General features: G+C 39.5%; 1 long non-coding RNA gene across 1 annotated transcript in view; it reads left to right on the plus strand.

Annotated features, from left to right (window-relative positions):
- The first annotated feature begins 2,298 nt into the window (after nt 1-2,298).
- The window catches only part of LOC149540040 (uncharacterized), a 28,199-nt gene continuing 7,254 nt past the window's right edge, over nt 2,299-23,243 (plus strand). The window contains exon 1 of the long non-coding RNA XR_016356077.1: nt 2,299-2,344. This is a non-coding gene — a long non-coding RNA (uncharacterized LOC149540040). The remainder of the gene's footprint in view (nt 2,345-23,243) is intronic.

A 23,243-nucleotide genomic window follows, 5' to 3' on the forward strand; every position in this document is an offset into this window, starting at 1 on the left:
TTTAACAGTTTTGAAATATAATAAAGTTACATTTTTAAGGAATCTCCATTAGAAGTCATTTCCGCATAGACAGAGTGGAGCGTCCATTCTCAAGATATATGCGAAATTGTCTTCTTGTATTTCCTTATAATCTCTATTCTCACAATTTCTTGTTTTCTCAAAGATAAATCTCTCACCACGTGCATACACTTTCTGTACCAAATTATGATATTGTGTCTTACCTACAGCTCTTGTTAGCAGTATATACAAATTTTATGGAAATTAATTAGCTTGTAGAATTTTCAAAAGATTGATGTCCTCATGCCAAGGTACCTAATTTAAATACCTACACAAATCTTTGTTTATATTATTTAGCTAACTTAAATTTGAACCTTCATTGGTGAAGTTTTCTGTTGTGATGACTTTGATAGGTAGAGCTCAATGTGTTATTCCCTAAATTATTTCTTGACACAAAGGGGTTTGACCTTCCACGAGGAGGACATCTATCTCATGGATTCTTGACTGCAAAGAGATGAGTATCGGTTGTATCAATTAATTTTGAATTTGTTCTTTCCTTTATTGCTGAATTTAGTGTTGTGATTAGGTAATATTGATTAGTTATTTTATTTGTCTTCTTTAGACTCACATGACTTTTGGATCATGAAATGCTTGAGAAGAATGCAACTCCCTTTAGGAAAAAGCTCATGGCTACAAGTGCGAATGCATAATATTAGGACATTAGGCATTCTCACGTTTAGTAGATATGAGAAATATTTATTTGCAAATTATTTTGTTGAATTGGACGCGCTCCCAACTAATTTTCTTCTCAAGATATTTGGTTTCTCATTTTTGGTATATCTTTTGCAATTTCAAGTTGAGTTTAGCTTTTAGCCATGTGCGATTCAACAAACTTTAAAGAATTATTGATTAAATGATTTATTTGTGCATAGTTAGAATGTAGAGATTCTAAAAAAGTATGATCAAATTTAGTTGAATAATATGATAATATAGTGACAACTTCAAAAGACCCTAGTAGATGATTTCTGCATGAACATCGAGGAGGGTCCACTCTCAAGAAACTCTAGCAATGATGTCTTTTATTTCTAATTCTAGTGTTGTAACATTGCACCTAGTCTATTTTACCATTATATGCTACTTCTTAGTCACAAACAAAATTTCCATTGAAGCGTCTATGTCCCTTCATCTTCATTTTACTGTATCACTAAGATTCTTAACCACGGTGCTTGGTCAGCACAGGATGTGTACGTGATGCGGAGATGTCTGCACGACACGCACTTGTCCTGCAAAATTGCAGACGTGCAATGAGCCGTTGAGATGTTACAACTGCCTCTACTGCAGTGTAACAACTTGTACCATTGCCTGCTGACATTGGGAATCCTTCTTAAAACTTTCAATCCATTTGGTATTCATCATTCTCTTTTCGTCTCCCTCCATGTACTTTGAAGGTTCTATCCTACTCTTGCATACTGGACAATCTCCAGACCACATCTTGGCATTTATGACATTTCAGTTTGGTCATATTCATCACTTTACGTTCACCACTCCATTGGTCTTTGGCTTAGCGACCTTTACGGGTAGTGAGTTATATGATTTCATTTAGTTTTTTGATATCACATCATATTGTCATTTATTGTTTGTGCTTTTGGTCATCTATCACCGACCATCTTGACTATCCATCTTGTTGTTGTTGAGGTGGAAATACCAAAGTAGGGACTTGATTGAGGGAACTGTCAAAAAAATCACCAACAATTTTTCTTAGCTTTCGTGTGTCCAGGATTTTGTAGAAGGAGAAGAAAGGAGAGGAGTTCTTGGGATTCTTATACGTTCTTTGGTTGTGGGTTTTTCCTATCCTTTCTTATTTATAATATCAATTTCTACAGTGTTATCATCCTTGGTGTTTTCTTTGATTAACGTAACCTCGTTTCTATCCATCCAGCCTTTTTGTATTGTTCTTTGTATGCACAGGTGTATTGAAACAGTGCCGTCACCATTGACTCGTCTCGAACTATTGCCTAGAATTCAGCAGTTGGACGTGCCACATGGACATTGGCATGCTTTGTGCTTCACAAATCCGATGAGATGAGTAGGTTTTACATCTTTGTATTTTTAATCCATTCTGTAATTTTTGGGAGGATCCCTCGTGTTTTTTTGTCGAATGCATTAAAGCTCATTATTTAAGAATATTTGTAGTAATTAATCTTATATTGATATTCTTTTGTATTTGTTTTCTTTTGGTTACATGATTTGTGCTTTCTAAGATGATTGGTGTGCTGTTTTGGATAAAGCTTCGGGTGCTGATGCTAGTACCTATCCCAAAGACATTGACTAGGATCAGTTTTTGCAGGTACCATAGTCATTTGTTTTGACATAATTTTTGAGGAATCAAAATGCTTTCAGATAAATTTCTTATCTATAATTTAGATAATGCAGAGCGTTTACGAAACCCCCTAGCTCTTCTAGAGGCATACTTCTTCAATTGACCACTAGAATCTATCTGATCCAATCAGCTAACCAAACTTTAATCAAACCGTGTCTCTGAAAGCATACAGTCAACCATGAATTTTAACATATCTTTGGAACCTTCCATCAAGCTACACCTTTCCTTATCCTACACATAACTCTTATATCAGGCTTGGTTAACAAATCTCTAGTTCATTACGACCTTCACTACAACATCCATCACTGAACAACATTTCGCGATACACAATTGTTGTGCTTATTTCCTCCAAGATCTCCATTCCCTCTTGTATCCTCAGACACACATTGGTCCTATCCCATTCTTGGCAAAATGTTGTCCATAAAACAAAATTACTCATTTTAGATCATTGTCATAAAAAGTCCGGATCATTATTGTTCAAGACACAACATATTAGTCTTGCATTGTGCTCTGGACTCTTGTTTAGATATTTTCAACTTTCAACAATATTGTCTATGCATCTACCCATCATCCAAACAAGGTTTTAATCAACGGTCGATCACCCAAACATGAATCCAAAGCCCTCATTGCCTATCTATTCGTTTTCAGTTATTTGTGTGTAACGGCTTCAAACATTCATGCAATCTCCTTGAATGCATGTCTCAAGGTCCCTGTGCATAATAAAGATCTCATTTGATCATTTCATACAAGTCTCAATCCAAACAAATACGAAAAAGTATTAGTAAAACAATTTTTGCTGTCCAATTACAAAATTTTACTGATCGAGCTACTAGGGCATCCATTTTCTTGCGCGTGCCAAACCTGTTTCACAGAATACCAAATGCATTTGAAAGTTTCATGAGTGTATTTTAAAATTCCAGCGTTTGACAATTTTTGTATAGTTAAAATCAGTGATATAAATCAGTCGCTTTAGACAGGTTAGTTACAGAGGGTTTTACAGCAGATTTTAGAAAAAAGCTTTGCTCTTCCTTCACAAATCACTACATATCCCAAAGCTTTTTGAAAGGATTGTTAATTCATACTATGACATGTTCCAATTGCTATCCGGATGCAGTATCCATTTACCGATGTTAAAGTACTGTTAACTGTGAGAAAACGTGTCTGTCATTGGAAGACTTACAAAATATGAGTTCTAATACACAAAATGTTCATTTAAATTTCATATGAATACATTACAGAGACTATAGATGGAGTACTCCATTCTGCGCTTTTAAACTCCAAAATGGATCTGTGCAATCCAACACATGATGGTCCTTACGGTATCCTGCAGGAAATGAGAGGGTTGTCAGAGGCGTCTTTGCTCATTCTTGTTTTCACACCCAAATAAACCTCCACACCTCATCCCGTACATCACATTCCATTATATATAACCTATGACCAATTACTAATCGTTTAGCCATACCTTGGACTGACGAACCACCTATAGCAACTTTGTGTGCAACTAGCCATCCTTCGGACTGACCAAATACCTATTAACATCTTTGTGTGCAATTTGCAGTGTTTTACTTTTTGCAACTTTTTATGCAGTTTAACATTTTTGACATAATTGACCTTATAACTGTTTGTGAACACTTTTTAACATATCCAAATGGACAATTTGTGACCTTTTACAATACATGGGCACTTTCGTGGCTATTTTATACAAATTTGACTCCGTAGACCTACTGAGCACGTTGTTGCTCATATTGGCAACTTGTTACAAATGAATAACATAGCTTCACATAGTGGCCTTTATGACTCAAAACATGTTCTAACGACGTTAATGACTTTTGCACAAGCATACTTGGCACAAAGAAGAATTGGAATGAGAGGAATGTCGTGAAGAAACCTTCAAGAATTTTTATTAGGAGAGAGATGCCCTGCGTTGCAAAACTGAACCATGAGCTTTTGAGCCGTGGTGCCAAGAGCACCTAGGATTTTGTAACTGTCGCATGAGTCGATACATGATGTGTATAGATTAAATAAATAAAAGAATGTTCTGTTTTGTTTTTTATATAATGGTATATGTGAAATGCCCAATCACTTAAATAAAAATAGTAACTTGAGGGAGGATGGTAATGAATTACAATCTGTGCGGGGAGATTTAATCCAAGTAGGACGAAGGCGGAGGCTAAGACAACTTGTTGAAGAATGGATTGTTTGGTAGTCAGAGGAATCATCGAGTGTGGTAGAAGGCAACTGCGTGGGAGGTGCAGGAACCACCGATGCGTGCCATAGTTCACTGGAACGATGAATACTAAACAACGAGGAGTTTCTCGAGGAAACACGATACAGATTAATTGTGCTAGAGGAAACAAGGGAACCATTTCTACATTCATCCCATACACCACTACAAGAGGGAACTTGTGAAGTAGGAAAGGAGGCGAGGCCAACAAAAGACACTGGGGCACAAGAAAGTGTTGGAGGGACACTGCATGGTGGTTAGAGTAACCTCTAATAGTTTCGGGGCACGATCGAGTGGTCATCAAAGCACGAGAAACACAATGTCTCAGAAGCAAAAACTCTCGAAGTTCACAGGCGATGGGAAGGGAGACCCCATATGACATTGCTGTACATGCGAAACCATATGGACCGCCAACTTGGTCACTGACGTGGATGAGTGGTTAAACTAGTTTCCAGCCAGCCTACGGGGTGTCATGTCTACATTTTGGAGGTAATTTGATTTAATTAATTTAATTAATTAAGTTGTCCAAAATAATGAATATTTTATGAGGATGACTAATTAATTATTTTAATTAAATAAATAAGTGGTATTAAGTTAATTATTTAAAAAGTTATCAAATAAATAAATATTAAAAGATAACTTTATATTTAATTAATTTAATAAAGTGACTTGAATTATAAAATATTTTATAAAGTCACTTACTAGATAAAATAAGATAATGTTCTAGAAGTTTCTGGAGAAAGTGGAGAAAAAGAATATATAGGCATGGAGGGCTCATTCTCTATCATCCAAGTTTATTTTCTCTATTGTGTCTACTTGAGCATTTGTGGAACCTAAAGGCCTGCAAGTATTCAGCTTAATCATTGGGAACGATACCTCCCAAGTGATTGCATAACTGAGGAGGTGAAAGATCCTCTGAAGGGTTGCCCTTTGGAAGTGACACTTAGCCATTTCAAGTTGAGCTTAGTTTATATACTCAGACTTACTTGAGGGTTTGAGTTTTTGGTTGCAAGAGGAAAAAAGAAAAGCAAATCCAAAAAAACAGATGTGAAAAAGCAGTCTGAAAAAGCAGATTTGATAAAGTAGTCCGAAAAAGAAGATCTCGAAAAAGCAAAACGAAAAAGTAGATCCGAAAAAGCAAAGCGAAAAGGCAACATTGGTAAAAATTATTACAACCATCTACAATCAGGTTCCTTTGGATATTTCATGCATTTTTCTTATCATTTAGATGCATATTAGAAGGTAAGGCTGTAGGTGAAAGTTTGTATCAAATTTAAGCATTATTCTTGCGGATGTAAGCCAAGAGTCTTGGCCATTTCATATTAGCATTGTAGTTGACATTATATGTGCAATAAACGAGACATAAGTTGCTGGTTTGATATAGTTGTAATTGAATATGTATTTATCATTGTTGATCAGCTTATTAGTTTGCATGCCAATTGTTTGACAAAACGTCAATTGGCTGTAGGTTCTCTTTTTGGCATAAATAATGTTATTAATGCCACTTGGCTATAAGTGCATTAACGTCATCATAGGTTGCATCCAAAGTGTTTGTCATAATTATTATTTGCCGTAACGACATATTGCAAGTAGTTTTAGTTACATATTTGCATTGAATATTGTCAAAATAAGTTGCACAGTCATGTTAGGTCATTGTTTAGTCAATTTTGAGTCTTCTTGTAAAAAATTCTCATTGAAGAAAGAGTCATTAAAGCAAACTGAAATACTATATCAGTCATATGACCCTTGTATGTGAAGTTTTTGACAAAATATCTCAGTTCAGCATTAGAGGTTTTTAGTGGCCTATTGGTAGGGGTCATTACAATGGTATTAGAGGGGTTTCCTTCTAGCTTGACAAGGTTTATGCAGCCACCATTCAATTTAGTTAATAAGAGCAAAAACAAAAGGGCTCTATTTACACAGGGAGCTAGCACAACTGAGAACATGGCTGAAAGACATTCTGAAAGCCCACCCAGAATTATGAGAGATGATTAGGCTTTACAGCATCAAGATAGGCTTCTACAGTCAATAGAGGCAAGTACACAGGCAATAATGGCTATGATGCAACATTTGATTGGGGAAAACAAGAGAAATAATCATAATAATGACCAGGATGACAGGAGCATAGCAAGATCACAACATGGCCAAAGGACATGGTCTGGGACAGCTGACAGACCCACACGTCCTACATTCAGGGAAGAAACTCCAACACTCACACCTGATGCTATGGTAATAGATATTGCAGATGAACTCCAACAAGTGAGGAATGAGTGGAATTCATTACCAACATATGTACAGGACGGATGGACATTTCACAGGTACTTGAACTATAGAGGTGCCATGCAGAAGCAGGCAGATAAACATAGTGAGTTGCAACAGGTCACCAACAAGTTGACTGGATTTCTATTTGGCAGATCTTCTCACAAGGTAGATGGCACAATTACCAGGAATTTGCATGAGGAGTTTGAGAATTTAGCTTACAGCCAGGCTGAGGTCTTAGATTCTACTCTGCCACAGGAGAAAGTGGTGAAGGATATTACGCAGATTGATAGTAACTGTCAACTTGATACTCAAGTTTAGACAATTGTATACAAGTCGCCAGAGGGTGATGTTATAGGTACTCAAGATGGTTTGGTTACGATAGGCAGTGACTACAGCATAGAGGGTTCAGATGATGATTTTGAGGATGATGTTGTGCACGATGGTGAGATACCTGGTAGAGATGAGCAGACATTGAGTATTCATGACTTTGCTGAGAGGGAGTACCAGGCACATTTGGATGCTTTGTCACATGAGGTTGAGGTTGGTAGTACTTTGCATGATTTTTCCAGCCAGCTGAAGGTGAGTGAAGACAGTATTGTGACTTCATTATCTCATCATGATAGGATGCAGGATATGATAGAGGATCACATCTCGATGATTTAGTTACAGGGCAGACATAAGGGAATTCAGGCAGAGTCTTCTTGTGTTGACTTATAGGCGATTAGGGAAGGAATGAGAACAATGAAGTTGAGTTATTTACATCTTCTATCAGATTGTGACCATCTTGTTAGCCTTGTCGGAGACTATTCAAATGCCTTGAGGAGGAGGGAGGAGGAAGTTGACAGGCTTTCTCGTGAGCTTGAGGACACTCGAGCTTCTTTGGTGAATACTTCATTGGCATTACAGGACTTGGGAGAGACATGGGGATGAGCATGGCGTGGAGTTGAGTTTAGCTTCATCTTGCACACTTGATACTCAGCTGTCTGCAGCGGGCGGATCATGTGGTCTTTGATAATTTTGTGAGTTCGTCTTGCATTCACATCCAAGATATAGGGACAGTGTCAAACAGGTATGTGGAGTTAGTTGGTATTAGTCATATTACTCAGGTGAGGAGTTTTCTTGAGTTACCAGCTGATTCTAGTTTACGGATATGGACTCGAGATTGTTATATTGGCGTTTGGGATTCAGTTGACTATAGATCTTTATCACTTTTTGGTAGTAGTGATTGTTATGGTGCTATCATGGATTTGATTAGCAGATTGCATGATGTTGTTTTTCCTTGTGCCACCAGCTTGTGCGATGTTGGTATTAGTTTTTATACACCGGTGTTGGGCTTTGTTCATATATCTAGTCGACCATTCTTGCTGGAATGTTTTGATGATCTTTCATATTTGGTAGTATGTATAGATGAGTCCCAAGATTATACTGGCATTGATGACATCTAGGAGGATGCAGTGGGTAGTTTTGAGGACTTAGTTTTCTCGGCAATTTCTTTTGGTACAAAGGAGTTGGACGGCCGTGCTACAATTTTTGATACTCCGTATTTTGATATGAGCTTTGGAGTTGATTCGCAGGATATGAATGGTAATACTCTAGAGACCAGTTACCTTGAGGATACTCCTTTGGACAGTGCGTCAGAGGAGGATTGTAGGAGACAGTCTAGCTAGCACCATCATGTGTTTAGTCAGCTGAGAGTTAGTGGGCGAGACACTGCTATCGCTTGCCAGCATTTCGATGTTGCTCGTCAATTGTTAGCAGTTTATGGATTGGGTTCTCCTACTAGTGATGAGCAGGGAGGCAGTTATCTTTCCTTGACAGAGATCCACTCTTTATGGGATGTTGTCAGGAAATAATGTAACGGGATGTACCTGTCGGGGTAACGGGAGGTATGCATTAGTGTATCGAGATGTTCCCGACGGTGTATCGAGAGGTTCCCGACGGTGTATCAAGATGTTCCCGACGGGGTATCAGGAGGTTCCCGACTGTGTATCAGGATGTTCCCGACAGGGTATCGAGAGGTTCCTGACGGTGTATCGGGAGGTTTCTGTTAGTGTATCGGGATAAATGCCATCAGGCTGACATGTATCGGGATGTATCCAAAAGGTTCTATTATTGTAGTAAACATGTTGTATGTGGCCGACGGATACCTTTGAGAAGGTTCCTCGGACAGTATTTATATCTCCCTTCGAGATCATTGTAATCATCATCATATCAGAACCAAATGTAATATCTTGGCACATGCGAATATAATCAAAGGAGTTCTGCTATTCTTATCTACTGTTCTGTTCTATTACTTGTATGCATTGTTTCTTTACCTAATACGGTAAACATTTGGCGCCGTTGCCCAATCAACCTGGAAAGGAAGGAGAATGAAGAGTAATGCTGAATCAGCTAAACAAGAATAAGAACAAGCTAAAGGACAAGGACGAAATACGCACCGCACACGGAGATCTGATTTTGGCGCAGCAAGCCGAATGCAGAAAGAGGTTCCAGAAGATTGCTGCAAACGGACGCAGAAGCGGGGAAGCATTGTTGGAGGAGACGTGACAGCGGGTGGAATTGGTGGAAGAGTCAAGGGAGGAGTTTTTTAAGTGTTCGTCGAGGGAAGATAGTCCAGACGGAAGAGAATTGACTCGCACGGCTCGAAGTGCCGAAGGAGCAAGAGCGTGGAGTGAACTCTTTGTCCAGGATCCACTTCCAGAAGGAACAGATTCACTTAACGGAGACCCTTCTTCACCAAACACAGCTGTCGGGATACCAAGTGTGAGCGTCAGGATACCAAGTGTGAGCATCGGAATACCAAGCGTGAGCATCGGGATGGCGGGACCAAAGGAGAAGTTACCTAAATTTGATGGTGATGGAGCAGCTGATCCCATCCGACATTGTAAAACCTGTGAAACGATTTGGAGAGCTAATGGCATAACGGATACAAATGAATGGATGAGGCAATTTTCGGCAACCCTACGGGGTGTTACAATTGATTGGTTTACTGATACTGATCCACAAAAGTTAAACAGTTGGGATAACATTAAAAAGGAGTTCATTGCCGAATTTCAACTCCTGCGCGATGATAATGAAATTGTAGCGGAGATATTCAATACTAAGCAGGGGAAGAATGAAACAGTCCAAGTCTTCGCAAGGAAATTGAAGGACTTGATCAATAAGATGGAGAATAAGCCAGCTGATGGGTTACAGAAGAGATGGTTCATTGAAGGCCTTCACCCAAAGTTGTGAAAGAAGATGAAGATTGTGCCACCATCGACATACATTGAAGCATATAATCGGGCAATGAACCTGGAAAGTGAACAGAAGACCAAGAAGAAGAAGAAGACTAGCTCATCAAGTTCTGATGACAACGTCTCCTCAGGAGAGGATAGTAGCGATGATGAGGGTAGCAGCAAGAAGGTTCGTGCCCTTCAGAAAGACATGATTCAGATGATGAAGGAATTCAAGAACATGAACAAGGAGACTAAGGGCAATGAACTGTGGTGCACGGAGTGCAAGAAGGAAGGCCATACGAAGGGATCCTGCTCGAAAGAGCAATATTGTGAGATCTGCCAGATTATGGGACACTCGGTAAAGGAATGCCCTTTCAATCTGAAAACAAGAACACTGCAGCAAGTGTTCCTGACACAGGAAGCGTCCGTGTTTGGAGGGAGCGGGAACAACAGTACGGAGGGTGCCACATCGGGAGGATACAGAAATAATCGGCATGGTCAAAACAACAACAACAATAGCGGCAACAACAATAATGGTGGAAGGAGTCGAATCCAGTATGATGCGAATGGTCGACCGATAGTCCAATGCCGCGCATGCAATTTGTGTGGTCACTTTGCTCGAGAGTGCACAACGATGAACACACCGAAGTTGTTATGCAGATGGTGTGGACTTGGTGATCATGAAGATGCTAGGTGCTTGAAGTTTGGGGTAAACTTGATTACCATCGGGACGGACGAGGAAGAAGTTCTGGCTATCACTCGGAAGCAGGCGAGCTCTACCCTGATCCGACGGAGGAAAAGAAGAGACTGGAGGAAGCCTGCGTGGAGATTTAGAGAGCAACGCAGAGACAAATGACACACCTGGTACCTTTGTACGGAACTGTGCAGAACAAAACATTGTACGACAAATATTACAGGCCGAGATACCCGTCAGGATCAATGATCTGTTGCTCACTATGCCTCCGCTCCTTATGGCACTCACGAATATAGTCCCGATTGCTAAGCAACCAGTAGAGCAAGAAAAGGAGAAACAGGGGGGCGCAAGTGCAGAAGACCCGATGCTGTTAGCTCTTTCATCTGGACACTATTCGGCGGTTGTCGAAATGGGCATTCTCGAAACTATGCTAACAGACACGATCGTAGATGGAGGATCTAGGGTCAATGTCCTGCCAGAGGATACTTGGAAAAAGTTCGGACAGCCGACATTGTGGCCACCTACCTTCCAGTTGTTAACAGCCGATCAACATGGAATCAAGCCATTGGGAATACTCACAGCGCAACCAGTAACGATTGGAACACAACCATTCCTGTTGGACTTCATCGTGATTCCCCTAAAGCGGAAAGGGTATGATGCTATTTTGGTTCGGGGGTGGCTGATACAAGCCAAGGCAAAGCACGATTGGAAGAAAAATACTTTACCACTTGAAAGCAAAGGCCGAAGGTACGTCATCGATTTGCACACTCAAATGGTCGGGGAAGAAGCTCTATTGTCTAATTCCGAAGGAGAAGAGGATGAGAAAAGGCAGAGTATGGAACCTGATCAGGAGGGAGTCCTACGATTGGAAGGAGATGACGATCTGGATTTAGTAAACGGTCTTTACCACTGGCAGATGGAGGATTACGAGCTCTTTTCGAGTTGTAATTTGCTAAGGATCGACGAAGGTAAGAAAGAAGGAAATGAATGTCCGAAGGAACACAGAGAAGCCGAAGAAGGAAATGAATGTTCGAAGGAACAAAGAGAAGTCGAAGAAGGAAATGAATCTTCGAAGCAACACGGAGAAGCCGAAAAAGGAAACACGGCTATGACTGAAGCTGAAGGAAAGAACATACAGTATGAACCCGAAAGGAGAGATTCCACTGTACGACTGCGTAGGAAGTATTACGTCGAACCACAGATATAGTAGAAAGGTGCCAGCAGCAAGGAAGACACATCATACGGTCTGCACAAGAAATGAAGCAGAAGGGTTCAATAAAAGTTGTAGCAGTACAGAGTGAATGTGTTATTGACGGACAAAAGGGGCAGCTGACGGAGTCCATGGTAGCGAGCTTCGGGGATAAATTGGGTGATATGGAGATGACACAAAACAGGTGTAGCAGGTTTCAACTTGGACAGTGGGTGTTGAAGTACGAAGACCGGAATGAGATCAAACCAGGCAAGTTCAAAATTAAATGGGTCAGGCCATCTCAAATTCGGGAAGAGGATGCTAATGGAGCAGTAAAACAATGGATGCTATACAGAAAGGAAGTCGCCGACGCGGTGAATAGGTCGAAGTTGACTGTCTACCATGATAATGCACCTTCGTGGACAAACGACTGAAAGAAAAAACTGACTGTAAGTATTGTATATATGTAAATATTGTACAGAGTTATCTGCTTTAAAAAACAAAATAAAAAAAAAATTTAGAAAAAAAAAAAAGAAAAAAAAAGGGGGAAAAAAAGAGAGAGAGAAGAGCACCGTACGGTCAAGTGACCATATGACATTGTGAAGAACAGTAGACACCGTACGGTGGAAAGGTTGCATCACCGTACGGTGTCATCTTATATCACCATTCGGCTTGGAATGAGAACATAAAGGCAAGTTGGAAGCATTCATCACCGTACGGACTGAGTAAGAGTCCAAATGGCATCGTACGATGCTCCTAGTCACTCACCGTACGGTTTCTAAATTCATATCACCATACGGCTTGGAATTGAAAAATGAATCCCGTACGATTTCCAGTTTGTCCAACAAGTCATTTCTTCTTGAAGCACTGAAGGCATTCGTCACTGTACGGACACAGCTGGAGTACAAGTGAACATCGTACGGCTTCGAGAGGTGTTCACATTGAGCCGTACAGCTTCTTTCTAGATAACAACATTCAGCATTGAAAGTGGTAATCCCGTACGACGTATTCAAGTTGTATCACCATACAGTAGCACATGTTGGAAAATTGAAGAAAGAATCGAGGCACATTAGCCATACGGTGATGCAAAACGACCGAAGCACAATAGCTGTATATTGGCAGTACAAAAGAATGATGACAAGAGGTTTTCAAAAAAACAAAAAAGTCGACAAATCAAGAATGCTCAGAATAAGTATCAGATGATGCCTTAGGGAAGGGCAAGTACTAGCGGTTCCCAGAAAGAGTGTGGAATCAGAAGAAATTGCAAAAATAGTGTGTTCCATGCAGTTTTGTGTGGTTTCAGAGTGCTAAATTGCAGAAATCACTGCCCCAGGACCCCGCGAGGGTGCTGCCCCTCGACCCTGTCGGGAGCGTTGCCCCTGGACCCCCAGTCGTTGCGGATATCAGTTGTGGAAAATGTGACCAATTGATGAGACTTGGAGTTGCTGTAGGCATGGGGTAGGTGTTGGCCGTGAGGTTGTCTTGGTGGATGCATAAAGAGCTTGGGAGGAGCTGATCATCCAGTTGGAGGTAGTACAGCAATGCTTGGTTCAGTGTACCCAGAGTTGGAAGCAGACTAAGCAGCACGGGTGGCTATCAAGGTCAGCTAAGCAGACAATTTTTGTTGTCTAGTCGTCGGGAGACAACTTTTCTTTTTGGGGGGATGATGTCGTCAAGAAATAATGTAACGGGATGTACCTGTCGGGGTAATGGGAGGTATGCATCAGTGTATCAGGATGTTCCCAACGGTGTATCGAGAGGTTCCCGACGGGGTATCAGGATGTTCCCGACGGGGTATCGGGAGGTTCCTGACGATGTATCAGGATGTTCCCGACGGGGTATCGGGAGGTTCCCGACGGTGTATCAGGATGTTCTTGACGGGGTATCGAGAGGTTCCCGACGGTGTATTGGGAGGTTTCTGTCAGTGTATCGGGATGAATGCCGTTAGGCCGACATCTATCGGGATGTATCCAAAAGGTTCTATTATTGTAGTAAACATGTATGTAGCCGACGGATACCTTCGAGAAGGTTCCTTGGACAGTATTTATATCTCCCTTCGGGATCATTGTAATCATCATCATATCAGAACCGAATGTAATATCTTGGCATATGCGAATATAATCGAAGGAGTTTTGCTATTCTTATCTGTTGTTCTGTTCTATTACCTGTATGCATTGTTTCTTTACCCAGTATGGTAAACATGGGAGGCTATTGGGATTCTGAGACAGAATTATATGCAGTTGGTAGCCGACAAAGATTATCTTATGGAGTGGGGCAGTATAGCATATGATGCATTGTTGGTCAGGGAAGATGAGGTGAGTGAGCTTACTCAGAAGCTCGTGGTGACTTCTAAGATTCTTGAGAGTACACAGTTGGCTCTTAAGGAGTCAGTTTCATTTGGTTGAGGTGACCATGGAGTTAGAGCGACTGTAGTCTTTACCGGATTTCGTACAGTCACAGGTTGTGATGCCTGGCGATTTGAGGATCTCCATAGTCGAGATTGTCAAAGACAGTGGAGATGGGGATGCATCCATCCTTAATAATAGCATTGGCATGTCGGGTTATCTTCCATAGGGTTCAGGTTCAATTGAATTGGGTGTTGTAGCAGATTGTTGTGGTATGCCTGACATGATGGTGGTCTCTACTACTGATGGCATGGAGATTGGTGATGTTGTATTAGAGATCATGTGTGATGTTGGTGAGCCAGCAGTTGACATGGTTCCTGCTAGTGATACTACTCATTTGGATTGCAGTCTGAGCCACTGATTGGGATTGGCGCATTCTATCGGCATTACACTGTGAGGTATGCTCATCAATTTACCTTTGATGACCATGTTGATGAGATGATACGGAGATGTACTTTGGTTCCTAGTGCTTGTCATCAGTTATGGGATGGTTTGACGCCATGAGATGAGAGTTGCGATGGGCATGACATGACGATAGGTTCTGCGGTTGACAGCTTGATAGTACATGACTTAGAGCAGGAGTTTGGGAGTGATGCTTCAGCGGTTGTTATTGATTCTACTCCTTTGGCTATGTCATCTCCTGACTTAGCTAGTGATCAGTTGCAGTGGGTTGCATCACCTGTGCATGGCGAGCTGTCGCTTGAGGCTGGTTCTTTTAATCAGCATTATACTGCAGGGTATGTTCATCAGTTTGCATTTGATCTATGTGTTGAGGAGTTGATGGTAGGCCGACTTGGTTTGGGTTCTATTTCTTGCTGTTTATCTTGTGATGTATACTCACCATCAGCGGTGCATGGGAGTTATGGTTATGAGACAGTGATTGGTGATTTGCAGAGTTGTGCTGATTGTAGTAGGCGTACAGTATGTGGATTCTCCGTACTTGGTGTAGTTTCATTCGAGAGTGTTCACCATTGTGACAAAGTTGGATTGTACATCCCGCATAGGTCAGTGGGATGCGTTGATGGTATTTATTGTGTTGGCAATTTGGGATGTCCACTCTACTTGGGTTCTGATATTTTGGGAGTTTGTGTCTTGTGGGTTCCTGACTATGGCAGTAGTGGATTTGAAGTTCAGTTGAGCAGTGATTCACCCTTCATTCATGGATTCTTCTTGGTTATATTGCAGAGGATATTGCAGGAGCTTGCGTTGATTGACAGCAGTATAGTTCATGATTACATTTGGGATCCAGGTGGATTGATTGGTTTATTGTTCAGCCATTGCCTGGGGAGAAGCAATTTCAGGAAGGGCGGATTGTCATGTGCCCATTTTGGAGGTAATTTGATTTAATTAATTTAATTAATTAAGTTTTTCAAAATAATGAATATTTTATGAGGATGATTAATTAATTATTTTAATTAAATAAATAAGTGGTATTAAGTTAATTATTTATAAAGTTATCAAATAAATAAATATTAAAAGATAACTTTATATTTAATTAATTTAATAAAGTGACTTGAATTATAAAATATTTTATAAAGTCAATAGATAAAATAAAATAATATTCTAGAAGTTTTTGGAGAAAGTGGAGAAAAACAATATATAGGCATGGAGGGCTCATTGTCTATCATCCAAGTTTATTTTCTCTATTGTGCCTACTTGAGCATTTGTGGAGCTTGAAGGCCTGCAAGTATTTGGGAACAATACCTCCCAAGTGATTGCATAACTGAGGAGGTGAAAGATCCTCTGAAGGGTTGCCCTTTGGAAGTGGCACTCAGCCATTTCAAGTTGAGCTTAATTTGTGTACTTAGACTTACTTGAGGGTTTGAGTTTTTGGTTGCAAGAGAAAAAAAAAAAAGTAGATTTGAAAAAACAGATCCGAAAAAGCAGTTTGAAAAAGCAGATCTGATAAAGTAGTCTGAAAAAGCAGATTCGAAAAAGCAGATCTTGAAAAAGCAAAACGAAAAAGCAGATCCGAAAAAGCAAAGCGAAAAGGCAGCATTGGTAAAAATTATTATAGCCATCTACAATCAGGTTCCTTTGGATATTTCATGCATTTTTCTTATCATTTAGATGCAGATTAGAAGGTAAGGTTGTAGGTGAAAGTTTGTATAAGATTTAAGCATTATTCTTGCAGATGTAAGCCAAGAGTTTTGGCCATTTCATACTAGCATTGTAGTTGACATTATATGTGCAATAAAGGAGACATAAGTTGCTGGTCTGATATAGTTGTAATTGAATATGTATTTATCAGCTTATTAGTTTGGATGCCAATTGTTTGACAAAATGTCAATTGGCTGCAGGTTCTCTTTTTGGCATAAATAATGTTATAATTTTGCATACCAAGTGTTTGTATTAATGCCACTTGGTTATAAGTGCATTAACGCCATCATAGGTTGCATCCAAAGTGTTTGTCCTGATTACTATTTGTTGTAGCAGCGTATTGCAAGTAGTTTTAGTTACATATTTGCATTGAATATTGTCAAAATAGGTTGCACATTCATGTTAGGTCATTGTTTAGTCAATTTTGAGTCTTCTTGCAAAAAATTCTCATTGAAGAAAGAGTCATTAAAGCAAACTGAAATACTATATCAGTCATATAACCCTTGTATGTGAAGCAAAGTAATGAGAATCGGACTCGTATCGGAATTGGCATGGCCGAATCGAATCGTGAATTGGGGGTGAATCGCCGGTGAATCGGCGATGAATCGGCAAATTTGAAAAAACCCTTTAAATGTAGAGATTTTAACAATTTAAGACTTATTTCATGCACCCTTTATTGAATATAACTTAAACGCACTATAACATCATGAAATAGAAGTTGAAACTTAACATATATAAACATGGAAGTTTGTGTTTACCACATGCGGTAAAGAGTTTTTATAAGACAACTTCACATCCAACACCTACTCCAAGTGCTTCAAAGCATATCACCCCTCTCGAAAGGCTTGCTCTATTGTTCTCTCCACCACAGACACTCCAAGCCTGCAACAGCTTCAGGTCTCATCAACTGGTGAGACTTCCCATGACTGATAACCACAGCGACTGGGGGTCTAGGGTGCAACGCCCCCAGCGGGGTCAAGGGGCAGCACCCTCGCGGGGTCCAAATTTGCACTCTGAAACCCACACAAAACTATATGGAACACAGTGTTTTTGTGATTTTCTTCTGATCCCACACTCTTTCTGGGAACCGCTGATGTTTTACTACCTGATTATGTCTTTCCCTTCCCTTGGGCATCATCCGTTATGCATTCTAAACATTTTTTATTTGTCGTCGTTTTTTTTTAAAATTTTTTTTTTTATAACCTATGGTTCTTCTTTTCTCTTCTCCTCTCTTCTAGTCATGCTTAACAATTAGAAGGCCCTTTACGGTTATAACAAAGAGGAAAGGTAAAAAAGAAAGCAAAAAACATAAGTGATTTTTTTATTATTTCCAACTAAACATGCATGCTGTTGCCAGCCGATTTTTGGCGATTTCTAATGGCGATTCAGGCGATTTTTTGAGTGAATCGCCGATACATGCGATTCACCTAATGAAATCGCCGATCATGATTTCCGACTCCAAAAAAATCGGGGTGCATGAATCTGATCGCTGAATCGGCGATTCACGCGATTTCAGCGCGATTCTCATTACTCTGATGTAAAGTGTTCGACAAAATTTCTCAGTTCAGCATTAGAGGTTTTTAGTGGCCTATTGGTAGGGATCATTACATGGGGAGTGGCGGTGGATTGGTTCTCTGACATGGACAAGGCGAAGATCACCACATGGAATGATCTAAAGAAAGAATTTGAATCAGAATTTTGATTGCTACGGGATGACAACGAGATTGTTTTGGAGATCTACAACTGTAAACAAGTGAAAAAGGAAACTGTTCGAGCGTACAATTGAAGGCTCAAGGATCTTCTTAGCCAGATGGGTACACAACCCACAGATGAAATGAAGAAACGTTGGCTTGTAGAAGGACTCTGTGGGGCACTTAGAAGGAAGATGAATATAGTCCCGCCCACATCATACATAGATACCCATGATTGTGCCATGAACTTAGAAAGTGAGGGCAAGACGGCAAAGAAAGAGAAGAAGAAAAGTAAATCCTCATTCTCGTTTGAGAGCGATGAGTCCTTTGAAGAGGAGAGTAGTGTAGACAGCGATGAGGAACTGTAATGTCCCTTCTTGAGACAATGATGACGATCCAATAAATTTCAATATTTTAACAATTAAACAAGAAGATAATGTCAATCTGCATCAAGATCTGCTTATTTTCCTTGAATAAAGTATATGCAGGGCTTTTAATACTGTAATTTCCAATCATTAACAACTTCTCTTTACTTAAGATCCTACACATAAATCTTTCATATGTGTTATTGATATTGGTATCGAATCCATTAAATGTATATAATCATATACTTGTCGAATGGATTAGATAATTGGTGAATTGATTCATGACAATGGTTTGATATTATTGAAGACTTATCTGCAGGAGTTATATATTTGAAAACCGTAGTTGTAATAACCCCTTGGCTGGGATTGAATATTGTGATTATTACCTCTATGTTGTCTTTTGAGATTGTACATGTTTCTCTACGATTTTATTGGGCTTTTGATATGACTTCCTTATGCTACTCTCTTAATTCTGAAAGTTAATGGACTGTCATATATATTGATCAGTCTCGTCTCTAGTTTTATATGGGTAGTTGAAGTAATAAGTTTTTTCTATCAACGCTATTGATTTCTCTGTCCTTTCAATCACATGCCTGCAAGCTGCATTTACTTCCTTATTATCAATCTTTCCATTGCTGGTATTGATTCTGAATCACCCATCTTATCGGATTCCTTGTTTTCCTGTAGACTTCAATGCCTATCTTATCCTCTATCCTCTTCTATAAATATTGGATGATGATTTTGTTTTCCATGGTGTTATACACAATTTCTTTTCTTTTGTTTATTTCCTTTATTCTTTGCTGACTTCATATTCACTTTTGTTGCCAGTACTCGTCTATTCCGTATGATACGAATATTGTGGTATGATATTGCCGGTCTGTGTCATACTTTTTCCACGTCATGCTTTTCCTATGTTTTTGTTTTGCTTGGAAAGCCGTCTATGTTAGATGTAGCAAAGAATGTTTCACATATTTAAATCTGTATATTGTATTATTATTATGGTATATATCGATTTGCACCATCTACATCTTTTGCAAATAATGTTGTCTTCTCCGCGTTTCATCCAATTCCTGCCTTCTCTTCTTCTGTCATAGTGTTTTCTTTCCATGAAATAGTTTCAGATTATTAACGCTAAGTCCTCGGCTCAGATGGCTCACAATGTACGTATTTTGATCATTGGTAATTTTCTTTCTAATTCCCTATTGATGGAGGCCAATGTTTCTGCCATATATAAGAAGTTGACTGGTTCTGAATAATATTCCAGTTTGTACCTAATCCACGTTCTTCCTTGCGATCTAATGGCTTTCTCTATACCATTCTCGAGGGTTCTATTATATTGATCTTCTATTGCCGTCAAGAGAATGCAATGCTTATGTTTCAATTTCCTATCACCCGATCCATCTAGAATATTATGCCCTGTCTTGGGTGACTCACACACTATGTTTGTTGACCAACGTTCATGTAGATCGCCCCCTGGTAGACAACAAGCTAGCTTACCTTTTTTTTTCAACCCCCCGGTATCCCTCTTTCCTTTGCTCTATAAATATCCTAGTAGATAATAATTTCTCAACGGTTGTGACTATTCTCTATAGTTACCTTATTATAATAATATTTAACATGTATTAATCATATACTTAATGATAATATAATATTATGTGATGAAATAATTAACATTATTTAATATTTTATACACAAATATTATTATTCTATTTTTAATAACAATTTGTGTCTTTTTATTTAATATTTTTATTATATAATAATATTAAAATTCTTTTTATATATATTAGTGCAATTATAATCCTTCATTATATAATTAATAAACTATATTATAGTTTATTATTTACTAAATAATTATTTATTATTATTAGGTTTTCCGAATATTTATTTATTCATTACTTTAATTGTATATTAATTGTACTATTATAAAAATCAATCTTGGAAATGGGGTCATTATAGGAACCCAACAGGAATGTACAGGCCCTCCAAAAGGACTTGGAGTAGATGAGGAATTCTCGAGCTCGAGCTCTCTTATCAAAGCTCCTCTTTACCTGCATTTGCTGATATTCCATGGTTTCCATGGCCTTTTTCCTGGTCTCTTCCAGCTCCATCAACTCGGCACACCGCACCAGCATAGGGTCACCTTCCTCAAATAAAACTAGCTGCGTAGCAAGATCAAGCGTTGGTAATTCTGTCTCAATTGACAATCTGGCCTCCTTCCCATATACAAGCCTATAAGGCGAGTTTCCAATGACTTGTTTTGGGGTGATCCTGTCAACCCATAAGGCAGCCTTCAATTTTGAATGCCAATCTCTTTGATTATCTTGCAAATTGCGCTTGATGATCCTTATCAGGTTCTTGTTGGAAGATTCTGCTAATCCATTACCTTGTGGATAATAATTTGAGCTCGTATTGAGATATATTCCATGATTAAAAGCCCAATTGGTGACTTTCATTCCAATGAAAGCAAGTGCATTATCAGAGATAATGGAATTCGGTACTCCAAATCTGTTCACAATGTCATCATAAAAGTTTAAGACTGCTGATTCATTTGCGTCCTTTAACGCTGCTGCCTCATTCCAGCGTGTGAAATAATCGGTGGCTGTAATGATCCACTTGTGACCCGCACTTGATGGAGGGTTAATGGCCCCAATAAAATCAACGCCCCACTTTTGAAAGGGCTGTTCGGTTTTAATTGGCTGCAAGGGCAAAGCTGGCAGCCTTTCTTTTCCTACAAACATGGCGCATTTAGCGCATTTTCTAACATGTGCATGACAGTCTTTAAATAAATCAGGCCAATAATAGCCAGCTCGTAGAATCTTATAGGCTGTTGTTCTAGGAGAAAAATGTCCTCCTGAATGTCCATCATGAAATTCATGCAACACTTGAGCAGTTTGATCTGAATCTATGCATTTGAGAAGGACTTCATTGAAGTCTTTTCGGTATAGAATATCATTTATCAGCACGAAAGGGGCTGATTGCAAGCGATAATACCTTCGCTTTGCTCGATCTAAGGTGGCTGGACATTGACTGGTTTTCAAAAAATGGATCATATTCTATAACTAGCTTGCTGTTCCATCATCGTTTCCAGCAGTACTGATTAGTAAAATAGCATTTGCTTGCTTCTCAAGCTCCGAAATATCTTTATTAGCAATTTGTTCACACAATCCTTTTCCTCCAACCAGCTTGGTTATCTGGATTTCTACGTCGTACTCCATGACGCGTGTGATCCAACCAGCGCGCTTCTCATTCAGGTCTCTACTCAGGAGAACTCTTTGACACTTGGATGCGTGACACGCAAAAGGACCTTGTTATGTGTCAACAAGTACCTGAATTTTTTAAGGCTTTTTACAACAGCAAGGACATGTTTCTCAACAAAACTGTACCTTTGCTCATATTCTTCTAGTCCTTTGCTAAAGAATGCGATTGGCTGTTCCAATCCCTCTGCATTTTTCTGTACTAACATGGCTGAAATCATCTCATGGCCACCGATGCATAAAGAATGAAATCCTTACCAAAATTAGGATTGATCAGAACGGGTGCTGTTGCCAATGCATCTTTAATGACTTGAAAATTCTCTTTGGCTTGCTTTGTCCATGCAAAAACTGCATTCTTTTTAAGCATGGCCGTTAATGGCTTGAGAAGAGATGCGATGTCAGGCAGAAATCTCCGTACAAAATTAATGCGGCCAATGAAACTTTGAAGGCCTTTTTTATGTTGTGGTAGATGCAACTCCAGAATTGCTGCAACTCGTTCAGGGTCTATTGTGATGCCCGACTTAGATACAATGTATCCAAGTAATTTGCCCTCATGCACAGAAAATATACTCTTTTTGGATTTAATGAGATGCCAAACTTTTTGCAGCGCTCAAAGATCTGTCTTAGGTGATCGATATGATTTGCCCTTTTTTGGGAATAAACGGTGACATTGTCTAAATAAACTAAGACAAATCTATACATCAGATTACTAAACGCCATTTCCATGGCTTTCTGAAAGGTTGCTCCAGCATTGGACAATCCGAATGGCATTCTCTTGTACGCCATTGTTCCCCATTTTGTTGTAAACACTGTCTTGAACCGATCTTCCTCCTTCACTACCCATCCAACAAAGAAAACCCTTCAGCCCCTGATACACACTGTAATATCTTCTCCATGGATGGAAGTGGGTGTCTATCCTTCAGCGAGACTCTGTTCAAGTCTCTGAAATCCATGCACAGTCGTAGCTCTCCATTTTTCTTTCTTACCGGGACCAAGTTAGCAACCCAGCTCGTGTGTTTAATAGGGAAAATTATCTTACTTTCAATCAACCTGAACACCTCCTTCTGCATCAAAGGTTCCAGCTTAGGATTGATCGGCCTTGGCTTTTGCCGAACTGGTTTAGCTGCTGGTTCCAACTCTATTCTATGCTGTGCAAGCCCTGGATCGAATCCTTTTAAGTCGCTATATTGCCAAGCAAAGACATCACGAAATTCTTGGAACAAATGAAGAAAAGCCTCCTTTTCTTCGGCTGAATTCACTTTGCCAAATTTTAGGCATTTACCCGGTGCAATTTCCAGATCTGCATACTGGTTTTCTTTGACCAACAAGTTGGCTTTTCCAGGTTTCAGCTGATCATCTGAATTAAAAATGCTTTCCAGCGTTACTAAACCCTTTGGCAACTTGTTGTTTTTTAGTTGTATCACTTGATCGCCATACTGATCTTTATATCTCTGCTGGTTAGAA

This window comes from Cupressus sempervirens, chromosome 9, assembly GCF_028749045.1.
Source record: "Cupressus sempervirens isolate cs-2001-9-10 chromosome 9, ASM2874904v1, whole genome shotgun sequence".
Lineage (NCBI taxonomy): Eukaryota > Viridiplantae > Streptophyta > Pinopsida > Cupressales > Cupressaceae > Cupressus > Cupressus sempervirens.